Genomic DNA, 27,395 nt, shown 5'->3' on the forward strand with positions numbered 1-27,395 from the left:
GTATAATACAGTCTTCAAATCCAGTTGCACAGTAAATATTTCAGCTTGTTCAAATCACCTTTTATTCTCACTCCATTTAATATTTGTCCTCATATAGGACCCATATCTCTTTTATATTATTCTTAAGATATTTTGTTTTTACTACTAGTGTCAATAAGTCATTATTTATGGTATATTGGGAAATACCAATCTGGGAGTTGTTGTGCATATAGATGATTTACCAAGCACTTTGACTAAGAGACTTATTTTCACCATTAACTCTCTTCGTTTTCCTAGATATACAATCAAATTGCTTATAAATAAGGAATTATTTGTTTAACCAGCATTATGCTTGTTAGTGTACATTTTAATTTTGTAGGGGACCCTATACAGACTGTTTACTTTTCCCCCAAATCTCCACTGTTTATGTTTTACTTTAAAAATTATTATGTTTTTAATCAGAAAAATGAACTAAAATACCCAAGACAAAAACTATATATTGCGTATTTGCTAAAAATGTAAAATATAAAAATATTTATCCATTATAAATAAACAGAAAAATGACTGAACAGGAAATATGTGAAAATGTTATGAGTGGTTGCTTTTTTTCCCCCATTTCTAAATACATTAATGACTTTCCATTCTCACAACTAAAAATACTACTAAAATAACAATACTAAAGTCAGTCAAACAAAAAGTATCTTTCACAACTCAATAATCTGGCAGACTGAAACAGAAAAAAAGTTAACATGTAATGTTTTAGACTACATATATCAATCACGCTAACAGACTTTATTTCCAGTGATCTTTGTTTGAAGAGGAATTAGACCTTGGTCCATTCTAGATAGTTATAATGAACCTCCATCAAGCTCCAGCCAGTGAAATTTCAAGCTTTTACTTGTATGAAAAGCGGTATGTGATGAGCAGCAAATGAAATCTGGAACAGGAACACGAATGTGACAAAGTCTTTATTTCTATACGTTACCTCCATCCCTCAAAATGGACTTCAGCTGTGATCATTTTTCTCCAAACCCTCAATATATCACTTGAAATGTGTGATGGAGAAAACACAAAATCTAGAAGAGCATATATGGATTGAAATATGTACTTACCCATTTCTTAACCTCGGAGCAGTGCCTTGCTGCCTCATTTTCTTCATCTGTAAAATGGGGCCAATAATAATTATTAGAGCAACAATGTAATCAGGACCTAGGGAACATGCATGTTTATCAATACTACCCTTGACTATTCTTGAATAGAAGGAAAATATCTAGTAACACAAAACATCCATATTTGGCAAGGACATCATTTTCATACTTACAAATGAACAAGGGAGGATCTGGAAATTCACACAAAAAGGACAAACCCATCCATTATTATGATCTCTCAAAGAAATACCCGTAAATAAAACCACCATCTTCTTTTTGCCTGATTGCTCCAATGATACCTTCCCTCTAGAGAGTTAAAAGGTGGAAGAAGTGAGCATACAGAGCACACGTAGATGGATTTATCTTAGGTGGGAGAAAGAACATCTATTCCACTGTACTTGAAAGGAAGGGAAGATGGATGCTGTGATCAATTTCAAAAATGGAATTTTCTACCCCTCCCTGGGTTACATCCCTTTCCAATGTGACTCTGAAGCTCCTCACATCAAGAGGCGTACTCTATTTCTCTACAGCTTGAATTGGGGCTAGCCTTGTGACTTGGTTTGACTAATAAAGTGCTGAATAAATGGTATTGTGCTAATTCTGAGTATAGGCCTAAAGAAGCCTTGAGTACTTCTGCTCTCACTCTTGGAACCCTGATCAGTTTCCAGGTGAATAATCCTGGGCCAGTTGGCTGAAGGATGAGAGACCACATGTAGCAGAGACAGACAACCCATCCCTTCTGGGGCCATCTTAAAAAATCCAGTCCCTGGTTTATCTGTCAGTTCACCAGAGGAATACGAATGGGTCCAACTGAGACCAGAAGAACTGATTATTTGAGCTAAGCCTTAATTGCTCACCCAGAGTAAGAAGAGCTAAATAAATGGGTATCATTTTAAGCCACTAAGTATAGGGGTTATTTGTTGTACAGCAATAACAAACTGATACAAGAGTGAATGTGGCAAAGTTTTTAGGTTTGGTTGTGAGAAAATGAGAAGAATTCTACCTGATAGAGTGAAAATTCTGGTTATGGTGGCTTGAAGAGTTTGGCTAATCCCCTCTGCCAAAATCAAGTATAAAACTGGAAAAAATTGTCAAAAGTAATGTAGTAAGTGCCAGACAATTAGCTTTGCTGATTGTAATGTAACTGCCTGACATTAAGCTTTTGATTGCTGAGGCATCTATTTCCAACATCCATCTCCAACAAGCACATTGCCCAATACACAACTAGATAAGGAGCCAGGCCACCTCACCCATTTTAGAAATCCCTGGTTGACCTAGATTACCGACCATTTGAGTGATCCTGCTTTTCCCTTCCCATGCTTTAATACCCGCTCTCCTCTTAAATTCACCAATAAAGAGTGAACCCACGAAACCCTAGGTGCCCCACCGTCAACCCCAAATAAAGGCAGAACCTCAGGTTCAGGTTCTCTCTCTCTCTCTCTCTCTCTGTCTCTCCCTGTGACCTCCCTTTGTGGCCCTGGGTATGCCATGTACCCTCCAGGATTTGTAAGTAATAAACCTTGTATTTTTCGAAGTTCCATGATGGTTACTGCTGAGGTGTGTCTTGCTATCATAATAAGCATCACAAGGGCCAGATTGGCTCTGATTGGGGAAATGTCTGTGGGGGCTCCCCACAAGTAGTAGGGGTCCAGATGAGTGCCCCCAGGCATTTGTAGCTGAGAGCATCACTATTGATAGGTTGAGACCGATACAGAACAAGCAACTATTTTATGTCTCTGAAAGTCTACTGAAGGCAAACAACTTACTGAGACACTGCCTTGAAAAACTACTAGAGCTGTGTATAGGAATAGGAGTCTGTGGCCTTGCATGAGGCTATTCCCATACAGCACCTACTTCATTCTCCTTCAGCTATGAAGGTGAAAAGCATAGTTTTACCAAACTATGGGCTGGCCCCCCAAAATTAGCAGCTTTACTCTGAGAGGAAGTAAATTCCATTTGGGTCAGATGGGAAAAAAACAGGTCACCGTTAGCTAATGCTTGTAAACTCATTAGGAAACAAATGGTAAAATCTGTTCATTTGGTTGACGGTGCTTCCCAGAGCAGCTGAGACTGGAAGCCTTACAACCTCAAGATATTTGAGAACAACCTCTTCCCAAATGATTGCCTGACCACTAAACTATGTAAGCACAGGGGTAACCAACAGGAAGACAGAATAAAAAAATTTAAAAAAAAAACTGAACAGAGATCTCAGTGGCTGCTTACCATGGAATGAGAAATTACAATGCTAAAGCTAGGCAACTCTCCAGAAAAAAAAAACTCATAAAGTTAAAACCAAATCCAGAATTGCTACAATATATTATCTAAAATATCCAGTTTACCACCCAAAGTTTTGAGACAACCAAATCGAAAGTGTGACACATACATAGCAGAAAAAAAAATAGGCAAAACTTACTCTGAGTTGGCCCGGATGTTATATTTAGCAGACAGATCATTCAAAGCAGTTATTGGGTTGGCCAAAAAGTTCATTCGGGTTTTTCATATGGAAAACCCGAACGAACTTTTTGGCCAGCCCAATATAACTACACGCATACAATGGAGATCGGGTTTGGTTCCAGAGCACTGCAGTAAAGCAAATATCACAACAAAGCAAGTCACACAAATTTTTTGGTTTCCCAGTATATATAAAACTTATGTTTATACTATACCACACTCTGTTAAGTGTGCAATAGCATTATGTCTAAAAAAATGTACATACCTTAATTAAAAAATAATTTATTGCTAAAAAATTCTAACCCTGACAATGCAGGATTGCCACAAACTTTCAATTTGTAAAAAATGCAGTATCTGTGAAATGCAATAAAGGGAAGCACAATAAAACAAGGTATGCATGTATGCTGAAAGAATTAAAGGAAACAATACTAAAATAATTAATGGAAAATATGATGACAATGACAAAACAAACAGAGAGTCTCAACAGATAAAGAGAAACTATTAAAAAGGACCAAATGTAAATTCTGGAGTTGAAACATTCAATCATAAAATTAAACATTCACTAGAGGGGTGCAATGGCAGATTTGAGATGTCAGAAGAAAGAGTCAGTGGACTTGACTATATACCAAGAGAGCTACTTAATCTAAAGAGCAGAGAGAATATGATTTAGCAATTTGACTTCTGAGTACTTATCTGAAGGAAATGAAAACATTAACTCAAAAAGATACATGCACCCCCATGTTCACTGCAGCATTATTTACAATAGTCAAGATACTGAAATAAACAAAATATCTATCAAAATATAAATGGATAAAGAAAATGTGATATATACATATATATATACATATATAATGGAATATTATTCAGCCATAAAAATAATGAAATCTCGAGGGCATTATGCTAAGTGAAGTCAGACAAAGACAAATACCGTATGATCTCACTTATATGTGGAATCTACAAACAAAAAACAAGCTCAGGAAAACCGAAGAGCTACATGTAAAAGAATGAAATTAGAACACTCCCTAACACCATACACAAAAATAAACTCAAAATGGATTAAAGACCTAAATGTAAGGCCAGACACTATAAAACTCTTAGAGGAAAACATAGGCAGAACACTCTACAACATAAATCACAGCAAGATCCTTTTTGACCCACCTCCTAGAGAAATGGAAATAAAAACAAAAATAAACAAATAGGACCTAATGAAACTTAAAAGCTTTTGCACAGCAAAGGAAACCATAAACAAGATGAAAAGACAACCCTCAGAATGGGAGAAAATATTTGCAGATGAAGCAACAGTCAAAGGATTAATCTCCAAAATATACAAGCAGCTCATGCAGCTCAATATCTAAAAAACAAACAACCCAATCCAAAAATGGGCAGAAGATCTAAATAGACATTTCTCCAAAGAAGATATACAGATTGCCAATAAACACATGAAAGGATGCTCAACATCACTAATCATTAGAGAAATGCAAATCGAAACTACAATGAAGTATCACCTCACATCAGTCAGAATGGCCATCATCAAAAAATCCACAAACAATAAATGCTGGAGAGGGTGTGGAGAAAAGGGAACCCTCTTGCACTGTTGGTGGGAATGTAAATTGATACAGCCACTATGGAGAACAGTATGGAGGTTCCTTAAAAAACTAAAAATAGAACTACCATACGACCCAGCAATCCCACTACTGGGCATATACCCTGAGAAAACCATTATTCAAAAAGAGTCATGTACCACAATGTTCATTGCAGCTGTATTTACAATAGCCAGGACATGGAAGCAACCTAAGTGTCCATCGACAGATGAGTGGATAAAGAATATGTGTCACATATATACAATGGACTATTACTCAGCCATAAAGAGAAACAAAATTGAGTTATTTGTAGTGAGGTGGATGGACCTAGAATCTGTCATACACAGTAAAGTAAGTCAGAGAGAGAAAAACAAATATGATATGCTAATACATATATATGGAATCTAAAAAAAAAAAAGTTTCTGAAGAACCTAGGGGCAGGACAGGAATAAAGACACAGACATAGAGAATGGACTTGAGGACACAGGGAGGGGGAAGGGTAAGCTGGGACGAAGTGAGAGAGTGCCATGGACATATATACACTACCAAATGTAAAATAGATAGCTAGTGGGAAGTAGCCACATAGCAAAGGGAGATCAGCTCTGTGCTCTGTGACCACCTAGAGGGGTGGGATAGGGAGGATGGGAGGGAGACACAAGAGGGAGGGGATATGGGATTATATGTATATGTATAGCTGATTCACTTTGTTATAAAGCAGAAACTAACACACCATTGTAAAGCAATTATACTCCAATAAAGATGTTAAAAAAAAAAGCTTATAGGTACAGAGAACAGATTGCTGGTTGCTGGGGCAGGGCTTGAATGGTGGCAAAATGAGTGAAGGGAGTCCAGTTATAAAATAAGCCCTGGGGATGTAATCTATAGCATGGCAACTGTAGTTAAGAATACTGTATTCTATATTTGAAAGTTGCTAAGAAAGTAGATCTTAAAAGTTCTCATCACAAAGAAAAAAATATTCTGTAACTATATATGGTGACAGATGCTAACTAGACATTGTGGTGATCATTTCAAAATATATACAAATATTGAATCTATGCTATACATCTGATACTAATATAATGTTGTATGTCAATTATACGTCAATAAACATTTAAAAATAAGAGCAGAGAGAATAAAAAATGAAGAAAAATTAACAGAGCCTCAGAGAGTTGTGAAACAACATGTTATACACCTAAATATATATTTAATGGGAATGCCAGAAGGGGAGGAGAGAGAAAGGTGGAAAAACATTTGAGGAAATAATGGCCAACATTTTTGAAATTTAATAGAAACAATATATATAGATCTAAGAAGCCCAACCAACCATGAGTAGGACAAACAGAAAGGTATCCCTACCTAGACACATCATAGTCGAAGTCTAAAATACAAGGAGAAAATCTTAAAAGGAACAAGAGAAAAATGACCAGTCACTTATAGTGGAATAACAATACAATAATAGCTGACTTCACACCAGAAACTATGGAGGCCAGAAGATAGTAGAATGACATATTACTAAAAGGAAAAAAAAAGTCAACCAAAATTCTATATCCAGTGAAACTATCCTTTAAAAATAAATGGAAATAATGACATTCCCAGATAAATGAAAACTAAGAGGATTTATTGCTAGCAGACCTGCCCTATATGAAATCCTAAGGGGAGTCCTATAAACTGAAAGGAAATTATATCAGGCATTAGCTTGAAAACATAAGATGCAATGAGAAGCACCAGAAATAGTAAATATATGAGTAAATACTATACACAGTATTTATATATATATTATATATATATATTCTTAGTTTCCTTGAAAATATAAGACAGTTTAATGAAAAATTACAACATTGTTGCATTTTTGGGTTTATAACATAAAGGTAATACATATGAAATAATAGGACAAAAGGGTGCTATACTGTAGCAAACTTTCTATACACTACTGCATTTAGATTAGTATTAATCTGTAGTAGATTGGTTTAATTAAAATGCATATTGTAGGGGGCTTCCCTGGTGGCGCAGTGGTTGAGAATCTGCCTGCCAATGCAGGGGACACGGGTTCGAGCCCTGGTCTGGGAAGATCCCACATGCCGCGGAGCAACTAGGCCCGTGAGCCACAATTACTGAGCCTGCGCGTCTGGAGCCTGTGCTCCGCAACAAGAGAGGCCGCGACAGTGAGAGGCCTGTGCACCGTGATGAAGAGTGGCCCCCACTCGCCGCAACTAGAGAAAGCCCTCGCACAGAAACCCAACTCGCAAAGACCCAACACAGCCAAAAATAAAATAAATAAATAAATAAATAAATAAAAAGAAAGGAATTCCTTTAAAAAAATGCATATTGTAATCCTCAAAGCAACCACAAAGAAATAACTCAAAATAATTCAACATGGATGAATCTCAAAATAATTATCTGAGTGAAAGAACCCAGAAAGAAATTACGTAAGTGTCATTCCATTTATATAAAACTAGGAAATATAAACTAATAAAATATAATAGAAATCAGATCAATGGTTGCATGGGGATAAGGAGTGGTGGGAGGGGTGAGAAAGAGACATGAATATATTCACTATCTTGATTGTGGTAATTGTTTCACAAGTATATACATATGTAAAAAGATCAAATTGTATATTTGATTTGTACATGACAATTACACCACAATAAAGCTGTTAAAAAATGAGTATGAGGGAATTTTATCCATAAGGATGCACAGATTCATTTACACAACAAATACTTACTGAGCACCCACTATATAACAGGCACTCTGTTAGAGACACTGTTTAATTTCAGTTACTAATTTCTGCTTCATTCGCTTAGTGTACTAGAATGTTCACTTTTGTAAACCCTAAATAGCTGTTCTAGTACTAATTACTGTGTAAAGTGAATATTTCCCTTTATCTAGGTATCGGTCTATATACTGCATTAACATATATATGTTATATACTACATATAATATATATAGAAAATACTATGAGCATTTTATCTTGTTAATACATTAATGGTTCAAATATATAATCTCATGTGTGTATTACACACATAAGTATGTTATAATAAAATAACCTAACCAGTCTCTTCCCTAGAAATCCATCATTTTTCATTCCATCAAAATGTCAATCTTTAGCTGTATCTTTTTATCCATTTTTGAATTTTTCCTGGATGAACAGGAAAAAGATGTTGAATTATTCATATATATGCTAGCACCCACCCTCAACCAATCATTTGGTCCCAGCAGGAATAGACTTCCTCTAAGATCTATGGACCTCACACTCCTGTAGAGTGAGGATTTGGGGCTTCTCGGCTGAGAAAGGCAGACATAGACTCTGCTTTTAGGGAATTCACAGTCAGCTGAGGGGAGGCAGACCACAAATAATCTTCAACTGTGATGAGTGCACTTTGTGATGAGCAGAATTCAGTGAGCTCTAGCAGCATATGGCAGGGGACTATAATGCTGCTTAAGGGTATAAGTCTCCCCAAGTGACTGGTAAGTTCAGATTTAAAGGATGAGTAGGAGGTAGCCCAGTGGAGAGTGGGTGGTGAGTTGTCCAGGCAGAGGAACAGCACGAATGAGATCCTGGGGGCCAGAGAGAGCACTGAAGGAGCAATCTTCTTCACTAGCCCCAGTAGCAGATCACAGAAGATATTGGTGTATGCAGCTGCACACCCCCCTTCAAAATTATCAGGGCCCCAACTGCTTAATGCGAATAAGTTAAAGAACATGAGCAATGAGCCAGACCACTTGGGTTCAAATTCCAGCCTCAGCCATTGTTGGCAGTGGGACCTTCAGCAAGTGACCTGAGATGCCTCATCAAGTGCCTCTGCTTCCTCTATTGTGGAATTAGGAAAATCATTGCACATACCATATGTCAGAAAATAGTTCAAAATGTTCCCATGAGGATTAAGTTAGGCATCAGGCAAAAACAGAGATTTTTACCTGTTTTGCCTTGGATGTTTTCTCCTGGTCAATTTTATACTATCCTGAGCAAATTTAGTTTTCAAATTTATGGGCAAGCAAAGCCAAGGAAATGTAGCTAGTATCTGTGCAGTAAAGGAGATTAAATGATTAAAAGATTATTCATTCTTTAAAAAAATAAGATAAAAACCTGGTTTTGAAAATAGTAGCACTTATGGTAGCTATTAATCCAACTATATCAATAATCATTTGAAATGACAGAGTGGATAAAAATATACCAATAAATATACCAATTAAATATACCAATAAAAAGACAAAGTGGATAAAAAACAAGACCCAACTATATATTGTCTACAAGAAACCCACTTTAAATATAGAGACACAGGTTAAAAGTAAAGTGGTGGAAAAAGGTCTACCAAACTAAAACTAATCAAGAAAGCTTAAGTAGCTATATTAATAGCTATATTAATAGCTATATTAATTTCAAAGGAAGCAAGCTTCAGAGCAAGGAAAATTATCAGGAATAAAGAGGGTCATTACATAATGATAAAGGGGTCAATCCTCAAAGAAGACATAACAGTCTTTAATGTGTATGTGCCTAACAACAAGGCATCAAACATGTGAGGCAAAAACTGACAGAACTGTAAGAAGAAATAGATGAATCGACTATTATAGTTGGAGACTATATAACTGACAGATCCAACAGGCAAAAAATTGTAAGGACTTAGTTAAACTGAACAGCACCATCAATCAACTGGAATGAACTGACATTTATATAATATTTTATCCAAAACCAGAATACACAATACAAATTCTTTTCAAGTTCACATGGAACATTCACCAAGACAGACCACATTATGTACCCTAAAACACACCTAAACAAATTTAAACAAATAGAAATCATACAAAGACCACAATGGAATTAAACAAAAATGACCACAATGGTATTAAACTAAAAATTAATAACAGAAAGATACCTGGAATATCCCAAAATACTTGAAGATCACTTCTTCTAAACACACTTCTTCAACACACTTCTAAGTAAATACTGAGTCAAAGAAGATATATCAAGAGAGATTTTAAATCATTTTGAACTAAATAAAAATGAAAATACAACTTATCAAAATTTGTGGGATGCAATGGAAGCAGTGCTTAGACAGAAATTCATACTATTGAATGCATATATTAGAAAAGAAGAAAAACCTAAAATCAATAATCTAAGTCTCCACCTTAGGGAATTAGAAAAAGAAGAGCAAATTATATTCAAAATAAAAAGAAAAATAATAAAACTTAGAGTATAAATCAATGAAATTGAAAACAGGATATCAATACAGAAAATCAACAAAACCAAAATCTGTTATTTGAAAAGGCCAAAAGAATTGACCTGGTTAAACCTCTATCCAGGTTAACTAAGAAAAAAATAGAGAAGACACAAATCGCTAGTATCAGAAATGAAAGAGGGGCCATTACTACTGATCCCATGGACACTAAAAGGAAAATAAAGGAATATTATGAACAACTCTATGCCCACAAACCTGATAACATAGGTGAAATGGACCAATTCTTTGTAAGACACAATCTACCAAAACTCACATAAGGATAATTAGATAAGTTGAATAGGCCTACATCTATTAAAGCAATTGAATAAACAATGAAGAGCTTTCCAAAACAGAAAGTACCAAACACAGATTGGTTCACTGGTGAATTTTACCAAGCATTTAAGAAAGAAATTTTACCAATTCTCCATAATCTCTAGCAGAAAATAGAAGCAAAGTGAACACTCCCTAACTCACTCTATGAGTCCAGCCATTACATTAACACCAAAACCAAAGATATTATAGGAAATGGAAATACAGTTCAGTATCTCTCATGAGCATAGATGCAAAAATCCTCAACAAAATATTAAAAAATTGAATCCAACAAGTATAAAAAAATTACACACAACAGCCAAGTGAGATTTATTCCGGGTATGCAAAGCTGGTTCAATATTTACTAATCTGTTTATCTAATCCATCACATCAAGAGGGTAAAGAAGAAAAATAATATTGTGATATCAGTAGATACAGAAAAAGCATTTGAAACAATCCAATACCCATTCATGATTAAAAACTTCAGCAAACAAGGAAGAGAGTGGAACTTCCTCAACTTGATGAAGAATAACTACAAACTCCTACAGTTAACATCAATGACGAGAAACTAGATGCTTTCCCCCTAAGATAGGATGTCCACTATCACCACTCTTATTCAACTTTATACTGGAAGATCTAGCTAATGGAATAAGACATAAAAGGAAATAAAAGGTATATAGATTGGGAAGGAAGAAATAAAACTATCTTTGGTCACAGATGACATGATTGTCTATATAGAAAATTCCAAAGAATCAACAACAACAAAAACTGGAACTAACAAGTAATTATAACAAAGTTTCAGGACACAATGCTAATATACAAAATTCAACTGCTTTCTTATGTACAGACAATGAACAATTTGAATTGGAAGTTAAAAACACAACACCATATACAGTAACATTTCCCTCAAAATGAAGTGCCTAAGTAAAACAATCTAACAAAATAAGCACAAGATCTATATGAGGAAAACTATAAAACTCTGATGAAAGATCAGAAAAGCACTAAATAAATGGAGAAATATTCCATGTACACGTATAGGAAGACTCAACATTGTCAAGATGTTAGCTTTTCCAACTTGATCTATAGATTCAGTGCAATCCCAATCAAAGTAACAGCAAGTTATTTTGTGGATATCGACAAACTTATTCTAAAGTTTATATGGAAAGACAAAATACCAAAATTGTCAACACAATATTGAAGAACAAAGTTGGTAGCTGACTTTACCCAAGTTCAAGACTTACTATAAACCTACAATAATCAACACCTTGTCATATTGGCAAAATAATAAACAAATAGATCAATGGAACAGAATAGAGAGCCCAGAAACAGACCCATACAAATATAGTCAATTGATCTTTGACAAAAAAATCAAAGGCGATTTGATGGACAAAGGAAGTCTTCTCAACAAATGATGCTGGAACAACTGGACATCCACGTGCAAAATAAATGAGTGGAGACACAGACTTTATATCTTTCACAAAAATTAACTCAAAATGGATCACAGATCTAAATGTAAAACATGAAACTATAAAACACCTAGAAGAAACCATAGGAGAAAATCGAGGTGACCTTGGGTTTGGTGATTACATACATACATACATACATTTATTTATTTATTTATTTAGGCTGTGCTGGGTCTTAGTTGTGGCATGCAGGATCTTCGTTGCCACATGCAGGATCTTTAGTTGCGGCATGTGGGATCTAGTTCCCTGACCAGGGATCGAATCTGGGCCCCCTGCATTGGGAGCACGGAGTCTTAGCCACTGGACCACCAGGGAAGTCCCTGGCGATTACATTTTAGATACAATACCAAATGTATGATCCATGAAAGAAAAAACTGATAACTTAGATATAATTAAAATTAAAAACTGTGCTCTGCAAAATACACTCTTAAGAGAATGAAAAGATAAGCTGAAGACAGGGGAAAAAAATCTTTGCAAAACACATAGATACAATAAAAGGCTGATATCCAAAATATACAAAGAAAAAACTCAACAATAAGAAAACAACCCAATTAAATATGGACAAGAGATATGAACAAATATCTCACCAAACAAGATATGCAAATGGCAAGTAAGCGTGTGAAAAGATGCTCAACATCATATTTATTGAGGAAATTGCAAATTAAAACAACAAAGGGAAACTGCTATAAATCTATTAGAATGGCTAAAATCCAAAACACTGCCAAATGCTGGCAAGGATATGGAGCAAAAGGAACTCTCATTCATTGCTGGTGGAAATGAAAAATAGTACAGCCAATTTGGAAGACAGTTTGGCGGTTTCTTACAAAACTCCTTAGTATTTACCCAAGTGAGTTGAAAATTATATCCACACAAAAATCTGCACACAGATGTTTATACTAGCTTTAGTCATAACTGCCAAACCTTGGAAATAACCAAAATATCCTTCAAAGGTGAATGGATAAACAAATTGTGGTACGCCTATACAATGGAATATTATTCAATGATAAAAAAAGAGCTATCGGGCTTCCCTGGTGGCGCAGTAGTTGAGAATCCGCCTGCCAATGCAGGGGACACGGGTTCGAGCCCTGGTCTGGGAAGATCCCACATGCCGTGGAGCGGCTGGGCCCGTGAGCCATAATTACTGAGCCTGCGCATCTGGAGCCTGTGCTCCGCAGCGAGAGAGGCCGCGACGGTGAGAGGCCCGCGCACCGCGATGAAGAGTGGCCCCTGCTTGCCACAACTGGAGAAAGCCCTCGCACAGAAACGAAGACCCAACGCAGCCAAAAATAAATAAATAAATAAATTTTAAAAAGAGCTATCAAGCCATAAAAAGACATGGAGGATCCCTAATTGTTAAGTTAAAGAAGCCAATCTGAAATGACTACATATTGTATGATCCCAACTATGTGACACTGTAGAAAAGGCAAAATTATGGAGAAAGAAAAAAAAATCAGTGGCAGCAAGGGGTTTGGGTTGCGGGGGGGAGGGAGGAAGGGTTAAAATAGGTGGAGCACAGAGGATTTTCAGGCAGTGAAACTACTCTGTATGATGCTGTAATGATAGATACATCTAATACATTTACAAAAACCCAGAGAACGGTATAATGCAAAGAGTGAAACTTTATATAAATTACAGACTTTAGTTATTAATAGCATATTAATATTGGCTCAACAATTGTTACAAATGTACCACATTAACTCAAGATGCTAATAACAGAGGAAGGGGGTTGTGAGGGGGTATATGGAGACTCTGTAATTTCTGCTCATATTTCATAAACCTAAAACTGCTCTAAAAGAGATTAATTTTTTTAATATAAAAAATTACTTCCATACAGTATCTGTCTCTGAAATGTTGGTCAAATACTTTCATGCATTCCACAAATTATGAGTGTCTGCTATCTTCCTGGCACCATTCTCTCTGTTCCTAGGTTTCCCTATCTGAAAAATGGGAATGATAATAATAGCAACTATCTAATAAAGAATGAGAAGCAGTTTAGAAATTTTGAATTAGCATCACATTCTCTGTTCTTAATGTCCACTGTGCTTACTTCTGTCATGTTTTCTTGATAATAACCCAGAAATTATCTGTTTCTGTGTTTTTATGTTCATTAATCTGAGAAGTCGCTGAAAAATGGGACTCAGTCCACGTCACACGTGTTCACAGAATTTGGCACATAGCCTGGAAATGTGTCCAGCAGGTGCTCAATAAACATTCATGGTATAAATGTGGATGACCCATGATCTGATAATCACCCAATAAAACATGGCTATTTTTTATGAGCCATTTGTTCATTGGGGAAAATCCATGATAAATTACTGAATATAGGATATCACTGTACTCAGTTTACCCTCACTTAGAGAAAGTTTATGTACTTGATCATTGCTCTGTTTTGAGAAATATCTAGTACCAGCACATTCTGAACTTCTTAACGTATGATTTCACAATGTACTTGGGACAGTCTGTTATTTTCTGACCGTCTGATCTGAACTTACAGTTGGACTTGATTTGGTAATTCTCCAAAAACTTATCAAATATAAAATGATTAATTTTTAACATAGCTTCTCAAGTAGTTTTTATTTTTTGGATGGAGAAACAGTTGAACAAATAAGTGTCTGATAATTAAATTATTTTATTTCACATAATAAAGATATATTTCATTCAGGTTTATACTGATAAAAACAAGGATATGATGAATTCAATGAAGAAATCAATGGTCATGTAAAGGTGAAGACTCTGACCTTAACAAGGAAGAGACAGCTCTCCTGCCCTTATCCTACATTTTGGGATACTCCTTCTCTGTCCATTTCTCTGGTCCACTTTTCCTGCGTCCCTCCTTAGTATTTCCACTATAGTCTGTACAGATTTATATCTCAGAGTCTACAGTTCCTTCTTTTTTCATTTGTCTGTCTGTTTCCAACACAAGATGGTGAAATCCATCATTATGATATACCATATTTCATTGAGCTTTGCATATCCAGGGTACAGAACACTTCTGGAAATATGGTGGAAATAACTGAGTATTTGCTGTCATAACAAATTAATATTTTATAGAGACCACAGATTGGAAAGATACCCACTTCCAATAGGGACTTGATACAGTAGATGCTATTTTTGCAGACACTATTTCTACGACTTCTGAGATCAGTTTCCAAGCAGACCACTCGGCAACTGTGAGCCTTTCTGGGAGAATCTCATCAACAAAAAAAGTTTACCAGCCCTACACGGTAGCTAGCAACACCAAAGGCACGATCCATGAAAGAAATAACTGATAAGCTAGATTTCATTAAAATAAAAAACTTCTGCTCTGCAAAAGACAATGTCAAGAGAAAGAGAAGACAAGCCACAGCCTGGGGAAAATATTTGCAAAAGACACATCTGATAAAGAATTGTTATCCAAAATATACAAAGCATTCTTAAAACTCAACAAGAAGAGATCTGTTGTACAACACAGTACCTAGAGTTAACAATATAATATCGTGTGCTTTAAAATATGTTAAGAGGATACATCTCATGTTAAGTGTTCTTACCCCACACAAAACAACAACAACAAAAAAAACACAAAAGAGCACAAGGAAATTTTGGGGTGTGATGGATATATTTAATACCTTGATTGTGGATATGATATCACAGGTGTATGCACATGACCAAACTCATCAAAATATATACATTAAGTATGTGCAATTTTTTGTATACAAATTATACCTCAATAAAGCTTAAAAAATAGCCTGATATAAAAACAAAGATCTGAAGAGACACCTTACCAAAGAAGATGTACAAATGGCAAATAAGCATATGAAAACATGTTCAACAACAATGAAATACTATTACACACCTATTAGGATGGCCAAATCCAAAATGCTGACAACATCAAATGCTGGCAAGGATGTCAAACAACAGGAACTCTCATTCATTACTGGTGGGAACGCAAAATGGTGCAGTCAGTTTGGAAAACAGTTTGGCACTTCTTACAAAACTAAACATACTCTTACCATATGATCCAGCAATCATGCTCCTTGGTATTTACCCAAATGAATTGAAAACTTATAACCACACAAATATCTGCATACAAATGTTTGTAACAACTTAATTCACAATTGTCAAAACTTGGAAGCAATAAATGGCCTTCAGTAGGTGAATGGATAAATAAACTGTGGTCCATCCAGACAATGAAATATTATTCAGAGCTAAAAGGAAATGAACTCTCAAGATATGAAAAGACATGGAAGAATCTTAAATGCATATTACATGATAACAATAAAATTACTGTTTTTAGATTTCAGCCTTAGACATTTCCATGCATTTTCTCAGATATTCAAATCCCCATTTTCTTGAAAAGAACACTTCATCTCAGGGAAGTTAAGTGACTCACTTTCTTGTGGATTCTGCTTTCCAATTTCCCACCTCAGCCCCCAGTCTACATCTCATTCTACCTCCAGCCATTACACACTACTCCTACTTCCCTGACCCCAGCAAGCTCTCTCTCACCTCCACATCCACTCTCTCTTCTGTACACACACATGATGGATAATTACTTATTTGATAATCAAGCTATAACTTATCCACCATATTAACTCTTATCTATCCCTATCTTCACTGTCTGTCTTTTCACACTAGAATGAAATATAGCTGAACAAAGGGGATCTGACTATTGTGCTCAGAGCTCTGTCCCCCGAGATGGAAAGGCCTATAGTAAGTGATCCATAAATATTTGTTGAGTTAAATGCCTGATCCTTGAACCAGTCTCGGATATGCAATCTGGGGCCTAGGGGTCTCCCACCTGACTCTGGGAAACATGGAAACTGGACAAGTTAATCTTTCTGGGAAGGCCCACTGCCCAAAGAGGCCAATACAACTAAGACTTCAGGCTTCTAGAGTCAGACCAGGATGGAATTCCACCTCTATCTCTTACTAGTTGTATGACCTTGGGGATACTTCTCTACCTTCTTGAGCCTTAGTTTCCTCCTCTCCTTAGTTATCCTAATGAGATATTCGAAACTGCTCAACACTTCCATTCATTCAGTCGGCAAACATTTGCCGAATGTCTCCTATCTGACAGGTACTGTTTTAGGTGCCGAGAATAAGTCATAAACAAGTTACATCCATCATCAGCTCACAGTCTAATGAATGAAGCAGACAAACAACTGTTTACAGCACAGTGCTCTTAGGGCCATGATAAGGGAGGTCCTGGGTGCCAGAAGCAGGCTGTAGGAGTAGCTGGTGCCCTTCACTTCATGTCCCTTGTTTCTAATACTCAAGTGGTGTCAGTCACCGAGGCCTGAGGCCTGCTTCTGCAATCATTCTTCATGCTTCTATTTTTGCAAGCTCTGTGATGCTGTTGAGTTGGCCTTGACTTGACAAGGCTACTATTGTAAACCTGAGGTCTTTCCCAGAGGTATCTCTTATTGACAGTCAGAAGTACTTGGTAGTAACAAAAATGATGATGAAAATAGCTACCACACGTTTTCAAATGGACTTATAGATTCTTATTTTATTCATTGGGTGATAAACCGTTATTATTATTCTTTTTGATGCTGAAATTATGCTATTTGTTTAAAACTACCTGTGTGCCAAGCACTGTACTACATGCTTCATTACTGTATCTAAACCTTACAACATACCAATAACAAAAAACCCTGTTTTGGGGAATTCCCCGGCGGTCCATGGGTTAGGACTCAGCGCTTTCACTGCTGGGGCCTGGGTTTGACCCCTGGTCAGGGAACTAAGATCTCACGAGCTGCGCAACACGGCCAAAAAAAAAAAAAAATTCCTATTTTTATGCCAATTCCACATATTGGGTAACGAAGTTAAGGGAAATGTACGGGGGTGTAAATTCATACTGCCAGTAAGAAAACAACAGTTAAAAGCACAGACTTGATTCTAAATACCATTCTACACAAAAGAAACCAGAGCTCCTTGGGAAATGGCTGATTCCAGGGCCGGAACAGGGAAAGTACAAGAAGAGCCAGGAATATCTTGCTGTACCAAAAGAAATTTTCAAAGAAAAATATAGGGGTACATCTAAAAGGATACAGGAACAAGATTTACGGGGCTTCCATTGTTCCACTGACCAAATCTGGGCAAACTGGAGCGTCAAACTGAATCGCGATGGTAATGGGTTGATATACCCAGTGAATAAAATATATGTCCATGAGCTCACAGGATATCAGTGAAGACATGAATAATTCACAAATGAGGGTCAGAGAAAAGCTCTTCATTGCAGAAGAATCCCAACTAGTAAATGGGGGGAAATGATGGAGTTGGAAACGCATGATTTTTCAACCATCATATATTAGTGGGTTTAGGGAAGAATCATCAATGATGGTAGAACAGGATATTTCCGTAGTCTCCAAGTATCCCCCCACAATATATTTAAGTGGACAAAGGGAAAATAATAACTTCACTTTGGGGTAACCTGGTGAATACAACCTTAACCAAGTGATCAAATTTAACCTCACCAGTACAGAGTAAATAAATAGCATGTGCTGACTGATATAATGCACTAAGAAGGAATATACTATCACTCTTGTCGTTTCCCTGGCAAAGATACACAAGCTGAATCTAGTCATGAGAATCGAAAATCAGGCAAACCCACATTGAGGGGCATGGTTCATACTTTTCAAAACTGTTACGGTCGTTCAAGACAGTAAGTCTGAGGACTTGTTCCAGACTGAAGAAGACTTAAGTGAAACAACAAATACATACAAGCGTGATTCTAGACTGGAGAGTAGAACAGAAAATTATAAAACTTTCTATAAATGACATGGTTGAGATAATTGCCACATTTGAATAAGGTCTGTGATCAGATACATAACAGTACTCTGTCAATGTTAGTTTCCTGACTTTGATAATCGTACAGTGCTTACCCCAAAGGATGCCCTAGTTCTCAGGAAGTAACACTGCAGTGTTTAGGGGTCAAAGGACATGTCTGCAGCTTACTCTCAAACGACTTAGAAAAAGTTTGTATGTATGTGCACCTGCGTGTGGTGTGTGTATGGACAGGAAAACAAGACAGTGAGACAGACAGAAAGAGAAAGGTGGAGGAGAGAGAGAAAGAGAGAGAACAAATATGGGAACTATTACCTATTGAGGAATTTGGGTGAAGTAGAAATGGGAGTTCCTTGCACTATTTTTGAAACTTTTCTCTAAGTTTGAAATTATTTCCCCAAAAAAGTTATCTCCCTCACAAAAAGTAACGTGGGCTCTAGATAGCGACTGGGATCATTTCCTGTGTCCTTCATTATTAACTGTGTGATCACAGAAAAGTTACTTAATCTCTGAAGTCAAGGTTTTTGACTGGTAAATAGGGGTAATCACTGAGCGCACCTACCTCCCCAGGCCATGGTAAGGATTAAATGAGATGATGCATATAGTATGTTTTGAGCAACAGACTGGATGCAGGGAATACTCAACAGAACTTCAGGCTCTCTAACGTTTTTGATTCTTTAAAAAGGAAAGTACATCAGTAACCTAGACGCTTCTGGTCTCAGTACTCAGATCTTACTGTGTCACTGCGGTGCCCGCTAGGAGGCAGACTCTCTGTGCCTGTGGGGGCTTACAGGGCACAGTACAAGTTCGCTTTCACCATGATTATGATCATTAAGCCCGATATTTCTGATCTTAATGCCCAGCCTCCTACCACTCCACTTGGCTGCCTTGGTGTGCTCCTGGGGCCAAAGAAATCCTCACATTAACACCTAGTAGGTACTAAAGTCACTAGACTCGTATGTATGCCGTGTAGACTGTTGAGGGAGAACTGAAATATTGTTCACCCTTCCTTCGGACCAGTGCAGTGGGTTACTGCAGAGAGCTACAAGCTTCCACACATGGCAACCCTGGGGAGCAGGTTTTAAATCTCTCTTTAAGAAGTAAGTACACAGGCTCAGAGAGGTAGCGAGACTCGCCCCAAATCACAAACTAGGGAGAGGCGGCACATAGAATATCTCACCCATGGCCTTCCTGCTAACCTGAGCTGTCTTCAGCTCTGCCAGTGCACAGCATCGGTAAGCACCATCTTCCTACCTAGACTATAGACTCACTGGAGGTAGAGAACACCGTTTAGCTCTCATGTATACCCTGGCATTGAACTCACCCCCAAGCACATATTTGGGAAGACGGTTTGTCCCTTTAACCTGGGAAGAGGGATTTCTTTACACATTTCAAGGAGCCTCTAGAAACAAGTTGCATGAGGTGGTTTTCTGAGTGTACACTAAAAACTCAAAGCAGACAAGGGATGCCTGATGCCATAAGGCTTTTTGTTTTTGTTTTTTAATCAAACTAGATAGTTTAGTGTAGTTTACATAGGTGGTACGTGAAGCTACAATGAGCAACAAGAAGAGATACTGGGGACTTCCGTGGTGGCACAGTGGTTAAGAATCTGCCTGCCAAGTCAGGGGACGTGGGTTCGAGCCCTGGTCCGGGAAGATCTCACATGCCGCGGAGCAACTCAGCCCGCACGCCACAACTACTGAGCCTGCGCTCTGGAGCCCGTGAGCCACAACTACTGAGCCCGCGTGCCACCATTACTGAAGCCTGTGTGCCTAGAGCCCGTGCTCCGCAACAAGAGGAGCCACCGCAATGAGAGGCCCGTGCACCGCAACCAACAGTGGCCCCCGCTCGCCGCAACTAGAGAAAGCCCACACGCAGCAACGAAGACCCAACACAGCCCAAAATGAATAAATTAATTAATTAATATAAAAAAAAAAGAGATACTGAACAACGATTAGGATGGCAGATTTCTCTACTGAGGAGACACACGGTCGTGGTCAGGGAGGGAAGCCTCAGGGGCTCTGCGGTTTTAATACTATTTGATTCATTGCTTTGAGTGGTGGTCACATAGGTTTTCACATTTTAACTGTTCATTATAAATCTCTGTATATATGTTTTATGCTTCTTTTGTATGCAGGTATATGTTATTTCAAAACTGAACCCAACAAAAGAGAATAGGAAGGTCCCAAGACAGGGAAACCTTGAGATTTGAATAAAGGTATTAACATGGCTACGTGAAGAAGATGTTACCAGTCAGAAGGGGTTGGTTACTCATCCATGAAATAAAACACTTTTAATGCCTATCTAAACACTGTGTGGGTAAAAGTGTCTCTACCAACTTGACTGTGAGTATTTCTGGTGCCTCTGTCAAAGCATTACCTAGTATGAGATGGACATATCAGATGATGTTAGCCTCATGCCGTTAACAGACCAGGAGTCTCTATGCAAGACGACAACTTTCCCCCATCTTCTGCCTCCTGAATTACCATCATCTGTTTCTTTACAATCTGAAACCACTGAGTACCAGAATTCCGCCCCCTATCAAGTACACACACAAAACCTCTCTCTCTCTCTCTCTCTCCTCTCTCTCTCTCCCCGCCCCGCCCCCGACCCCGCTCTCATCTTATCACACCAGTGCACAGATGTGCTTCAGGGAACACTGTGATAAACTCCTCATCATCTCATGTTCATCTAAGCCGGTCAGGACGCATCCAATATCCTTGACAATCTCTGATTTTAGGTTGGTCATGTGACCAGATTCAGTCTCACATGTTTGGGTCGATGCGGGTGGATACCTTCCGGAAAGTATCATGTCAGTTTTCTTTCTCTTTGAAAAGGAACCCTGGAAGATATTTTCCCTTTTTGCCTAAATATTACCATTCCTAGATACGAGCCCTGAACTGCCTCAGACATCTGGGGACCAGAATGATGAGGACACTGAGGTGGCTGAGAAAACGAGAGGGAAAGTATCTGAACCCTTGATGACATCCCTGAGCTAGACTTCGCCATGGCTACAACCCACCCTACTTTGCACTTGCAGGCTATTTGGGAAGTGGACCAAACGGTAGTGACTGACAGCTAACTGCCAGGCACTCCTGTTGACCCTGAAGAGACTGTAGTCAACAAACAGACATCTGTCTCTGCCCTCACAGAACGCATATTTTGGGGTAACTGTATAAACAATAAATCAAATAAATGATTAAATTATACTCTAAGTAGGAAGATTACACTGTTATGAAAAGCAAACTAGGTCTGGAATGCTGAGAAACTGGAAATTTTGTGAAGTGGTCAGGATAGGCCTTCCTCAGAAAGTGATTATTTGAGTAAAGTCTTGAAGGAGTTGAGGGGGCGAGCCATTAAATATGTGGAGGAAGAACATTTGCAACACAGAGAACAGCCAGTGCAAGAGGCTTCAGTTAAAGTGTAACTACTAGGGTTAAGGTAGATGTGGAGGGATCTAGTGGTAGTGTAGTTGGATTTCAGAGAAATAACACAAGAGCAAATCTTGTAGAAAACTGTAGACCACGTAAATACTTCGAAGGTGTTGCAAGTTGTTGCTGTTCTAAGGCAATAAAGTGTAGTGGCTTAGAATCAAGTGGTAGCACGGGAGGAGGCATTAGACCATGGAAGCAACAGGATTTCTGGATGGATATAATGGCAAGACTGACCCCAATCTTTCTAGGTGAGCATCTAGAAGGATAATGTGTTTTTCTGTTTGTTTCTTTTGTTGTTGTTGCTTGTTTTCAACATCTTTAGAGGAGCATAATTGCTTTACAATGGTGTGTTAGTTGCTGCTGTATAACAAAGTGAATCGGCTATACATAATACATATATCCCCATATCTCCTCCCTCTTGCGTCTCCCTCTCACCCTCCCTATCCTTCCCCTCTAGGTGGTCACAAAGCACCGAGCTGATCTCCCCGTGCTATGCAGCTGCTTCCCACTAGCTATCTATTTTACATGTGGTAGTGTGTATATGTCAATGCTACTCTCTCACTTCGTCCCAGCTTACCCTTCCCCTTCCCCGTATCCTCAAGTCCATGCTCTACGTCTGTGTCTTTATTCCTTTCCGGCCCCTAGGTTCTTCAGAACCATTTCTTTTTTTGTTTGTTTTTTTTTTTTAGATTCCATATATACGTGTTAGCCTACGGTATTTGTTTTTCTTTCTGACTTACTTCACTCTGTATGACAGTCTCTACGTACAACCACCTCACTACAAATAACTCAGTTTCGTTTCTTTTTATGGCTGAGTAATATTCCATTGTATATATGTGCCACATCTTCTTTATCCATTCATCTGTCGATGGACACTTAGGCTGCTTCCATGTCCTGGCTAATGTAAATAGAGCTGCAATGAACATTGTGGGCCATGACTCTTTTTGAATGATGGTTTTCTCAGGGTATACGCCCAGGAGTGGGATTGCTAGGTCGTATGGTAGTTCTATTTTTAGTTTTTTAAGGAACCTCCATACTGTCCTCCATAGTGGCTGTATCAGTTTACATTCCCGCCAACAGGGCAAGAGGGTTCCCTTTTCTCCACACCCTCTCCAGCATTTATTGTTTGAAGATATTTTGATGACGGCCATTCTGACTGGTGTGAGGTGATACCTCATTGTAGTTTTGATTTGCATTTCTCTAATGATTAGTGATGGTGAGCATCCTTTCATGTGTTTGTTGGCCATCTGTATATCTTCTTTGGAGAAACGTCTATTTAGGTCTTCCTCCCATTTTTTGGATTGGGTTGTTTGTTTTTTTGATATTGAGCTGCATGAGCTGCTTGTATGTTTTGAAGATGAATCCTTTGTCCGTTGCTTCGTTTGCAAATACTTTCTCCTATTCTGAGGGTTGTCTTTTCGTCTTCTTTATGGTTTCCTTTGCTGTGCAAAAGCTTTTAAGTTTCATTAGGTCCCATGTGTTTACTTTTGGTTTTATTTCCATTCCTCTAGGAGGTGGGTCAAAAAGGAACCTGCTGTGATTGATGTCATAGAGTGTTCTGCCTAGGCTTTCCTCTAAGAGTTTGATAGTGTCTGGCCTTACCTTTAGGTCTTCAATACATTTTGAGTTTATTTTTGTGTATGGTGTTAGGCAGTGTTCTCATTTCATTCTTTTCCATGTAGCTGTCCAGTTTTCCCAGCACCACTTATTGAAGAGGCTGTCGTTAGAAGGATAATGTTAATGTTAACTGAGATGACAAAGAACAGAAGTCGACTGTTTGAAGTAAGTTCAGTTTTTACATGGCTAAAATCTAATGCCTATTAGACATCCATGTGGACTTCCAAGGGGACAGTGGCAACAGACTCTGCAGTCTAAGTTGGCTATCTAAAGTGGGGAGAGAAGAGGGTACAGATGGCATAGAAAGCCACAGTACTGGATGAGATCACGAAAGGAATGAGCGTAGGTAGAGAGGAGAAGAGGACAAGGATTCAGTTCTGAGCTTTGTCGGTATCAAGAGATCACAGGAAAAGGAGGAGAAACAGCCAAGAAGACTGAGGAGCTACAGCTACATGACATCAGAGAACAACCAGGAAAGTACGGTCCTGGAACGCAGGTGTGTATGTGTCAACTTGACTGGATCACGGGGTGTCCAAATATTTGGCTAAACATCATCTCTGGGTATGTCCGTAAGGCTCTTTCCAGGTGAAACTAACATTTGAATCTGTGGACTCAGGAAAGCAGTGTGCCCTTCCCAGCACGCGTGGACATCAAACAATCCCTCAAGGCCTGAACAGAACCAAAACGTGGAGGAAGGAAAAACTGAGCCTTTCCTGCCTGACTGAATGAATGAACTGGGACACTGATCTTCTTCTGTCCTCGGCACTACAGTTTCTCAGGTCTTCAGACCCCGACTGGAATCTACATCGTTGGTTCTCTTGGTTCTTGGGCCACTGGAGTCAAACTGAATTAGGCCACCAGCTCTTCTGGGACTCCAGCTTGCAGACACCAGATTGGGAGACTTCTCAGCCTCCAAAATTGCGTGAGACAATTCCTTTTAATAAATCACTTCCCGTATACATATCCTATTGTTTCCACGTCTCTAGAGAATGCTGAATAATACACCAGGGGAGAAAGTAGTTCCAGGTGGAGGGAGGGATCAACTGGGTCCAAAATTATGGACAGGTCACTTAAGGAGGGGACTGTGACACAGCCATTGACTTAGAAATATCGATGCCATTCTTACGTTGACCGGAACGGTTGCAGTTTAGGTGAAGGTGCACTCGTTTGGTCAGAGTGAGATTAAGACAGAATGGGAGGAGGGGAACTGGAGACAGCGAGTGTAGACACTCCTTATGGGAGGTCTGCTACCAAGGGGAGGAGAAATGGCCCCACAGGAGGTAAGAGGGAGTGAGGCAAAAAGAACGTCTTTTTGTCTGTTTTGTGTTTGTTTTTCTAAAATAATAATAATCAAAAGAAATAACAACACCAGTTTGTATGCTGACAGGAATCATCGAGCAGAGGGAGGAAAAGTGATGCTGATGTCACAAATACTCTGAGATCATGAACTTCCTTTTGGATTGAGCCAATCTAGAAAAGAAGTTTCTGCTACTTGCAACCCAAAGAATGTTCACTAACAGAGTGAGCAGTGTCTTCATACATCTAAGTCTTTCCTGTTTTATGCCCACTGAGGTATAATTTTTAATAGTGCTCTCATTCTGGTGTGGATGACAAATTATATGGTCACACTAATTAGTTAGGGACATTGGTTCTGAAGCCATAGATTCCAATCCTGGGCCTGCCACTTACCAGCCGTCATCTTGGACAAATTTCTTAACTTCTGTGCTTCAGTTTCTTCATATGGAAAGGGGACTAACAATGGCATGTATCTCATGGTGTTTTGCTGAACAAATGAGGTAAAGCATTTAAACAGCTTACAAGAGGACTTGCTAAATATGGTAAATATTTCATAAATATTAGGTATTATTAAATCTGCATGCCACATGATGCAGAATTCTCCTTTACGGTAAAGAATGTAAGCTGCTTCCTGATCCGTTTTTCCCTTTCACACATATAACCTTAAAGGTAATTAGTTTAAATGCAACTAACAAAGCGAAATTATTCACAACTCCGTCTTGTAGGCGAGGAAGCTGGGAAACCGAACGGTTAATTGAGATAGAATAGGGATTTTAAAATCAATGTTAACTCATGGACTGTGTCAAGGTGCCTGGAGTGATGTGTAATATTATGTGTCGACGTGACTGGCCCACGGAGGATGCCCAGATATTAGGTCGACCATTATTGTGAGTGTGTCTGTGAGGGAGTTTTAGATGAGATCACCATTTGGATAGGTAGACTGAGTAAAGCAGGTGGCCCTCTAATGGGGGTGTCCCATAGCAATCACTTGAAAGCCTGAACAGGACAAAAAAAGCTGACCTTCCCTCAAGCAGGAGGGACTGAAGCCTGACTGCTTGAGGTGGGACACTGGTCTTTCCCTGCCTGCGGACTTGAACTGAAAAAGCGCATCTTCTTGAGACGATGCCAGCAGCTTTGCGACTGGAACTTACACCACTGGCTCTCCTGGTTCTCAGGCCTTTGGACCCGGACTGGAACTACACCATCAGCTCTCCTGGGTCTCCACCTTGCCAAATGCAGACCTTGGGTCTTGTCAGCCTCCACAACATGGGAGCCAATTCCTAATAAAAAATCTCTCAATCTCTCTCTCTCTCTCTCTCTCTCTCTCTCTCTCTCTCTCTCTAAATATCCTATTGGTCCTGTTCCTCTGGAACCCTGACCAATACACTTGGGAAGGCACAAGCTCCTGGTGCAAGTAAAACTACATGATGACATGATGGAACTCAGTAAAGAGTGGGCAGTATGATCACAGGAATTACAGATACCCCATCAGGGTCACAAAACAGGGTTTTAACAAATAATCATCTGACGGTTAGTAAAGGCTGTGGTAGGCAGAATTCTAAAACTGGTCTCCCAACATATCCCACCATAATCCCAGGTACTGTGAATTAGAGGAGGAATCACGTGCACATTTGCACTATGCTGCGTGGCTAACAGGATTTTGCAGTTGTAATTGAGGTTATTAAACCCCTGACCTTAGAATAAGGAGATTATCCTGGATTATCCAAAAGGGCCTAATCTAACCACAGGCGCCCTTTAAAAGCAGACCGTGTTCTCTGGCTTGCAGCAGAGGGAAGCAACAGAGATCTGAAGCCCAAGGAGGATCTGACACACCACTGTTTGCTTAAAGATGGAGGGAACCATATACAGGCAGCCTCTAGGATCTGAGAGCAGCCCCGACGACATCCTGCAAGGACATAGTTCAGTCCTGCCACCACAGGAGCTGGATTCTGCCACTCACCTGGATGAATGAGCTTGGCAGCTGCTTTTTCCCCGGAGCCTCCAGGTAAGATCCCAGGCCCACTGGCACCTTGATTTCAGCCTTGTGAGACCCTAAGCAGAGAACTCACTTGATGCATGCCACACGTGTTACCTGTGGAAGCCGTGAAATAATAAATACGTGCTGGTTTAAGCTGCCAAA

The 27,395-nt window shown here is 38.8% G+C and overlaps 1 long non-coding RNA gene across 2 annotated transcripts in view; it reads right to left on the minus strand.

Moving 5' to 3' along the window:
- Window positions 1-27,395, minus strand: part of LOC309622156 — a 55,139-nt gene that overhangs the window by 17,082 nt on the left and 10,662 nt on the right. The window contains exons 2-3 of one of the 2 annotated variants that reach the window (XR_014240562.1): window positions 27,216-27,347; window positions 1,092-1,138 (exon numbers count right to left, since the gene is read on the minus strand). This is a non-coding gene — a long non-coding RNA (uncharacterized lncRNA). The remainder of the gene's footprint in view (window positions 1-1,091; window positions 1,139-27,215; window positions 27,348-27,395) is intronic. The other variant, XR_014240561.1, reaches the window with a different exon arrangement.

Source organism: Balaenoptera borealis (genome assembly GCF_965194805.1).
Source record: "Balaenoptera borealis genome assembly, contig: HAP1_SCAFFOLD_1664, whole genome shotgun sequence".
Taxonomy (NCBI): Eukaryota; Metazoa; Chordata; class Mammalia; order Artiodactyla; family Balaenopteridae; genus Balaenoptera; species Balaenoptera borealis.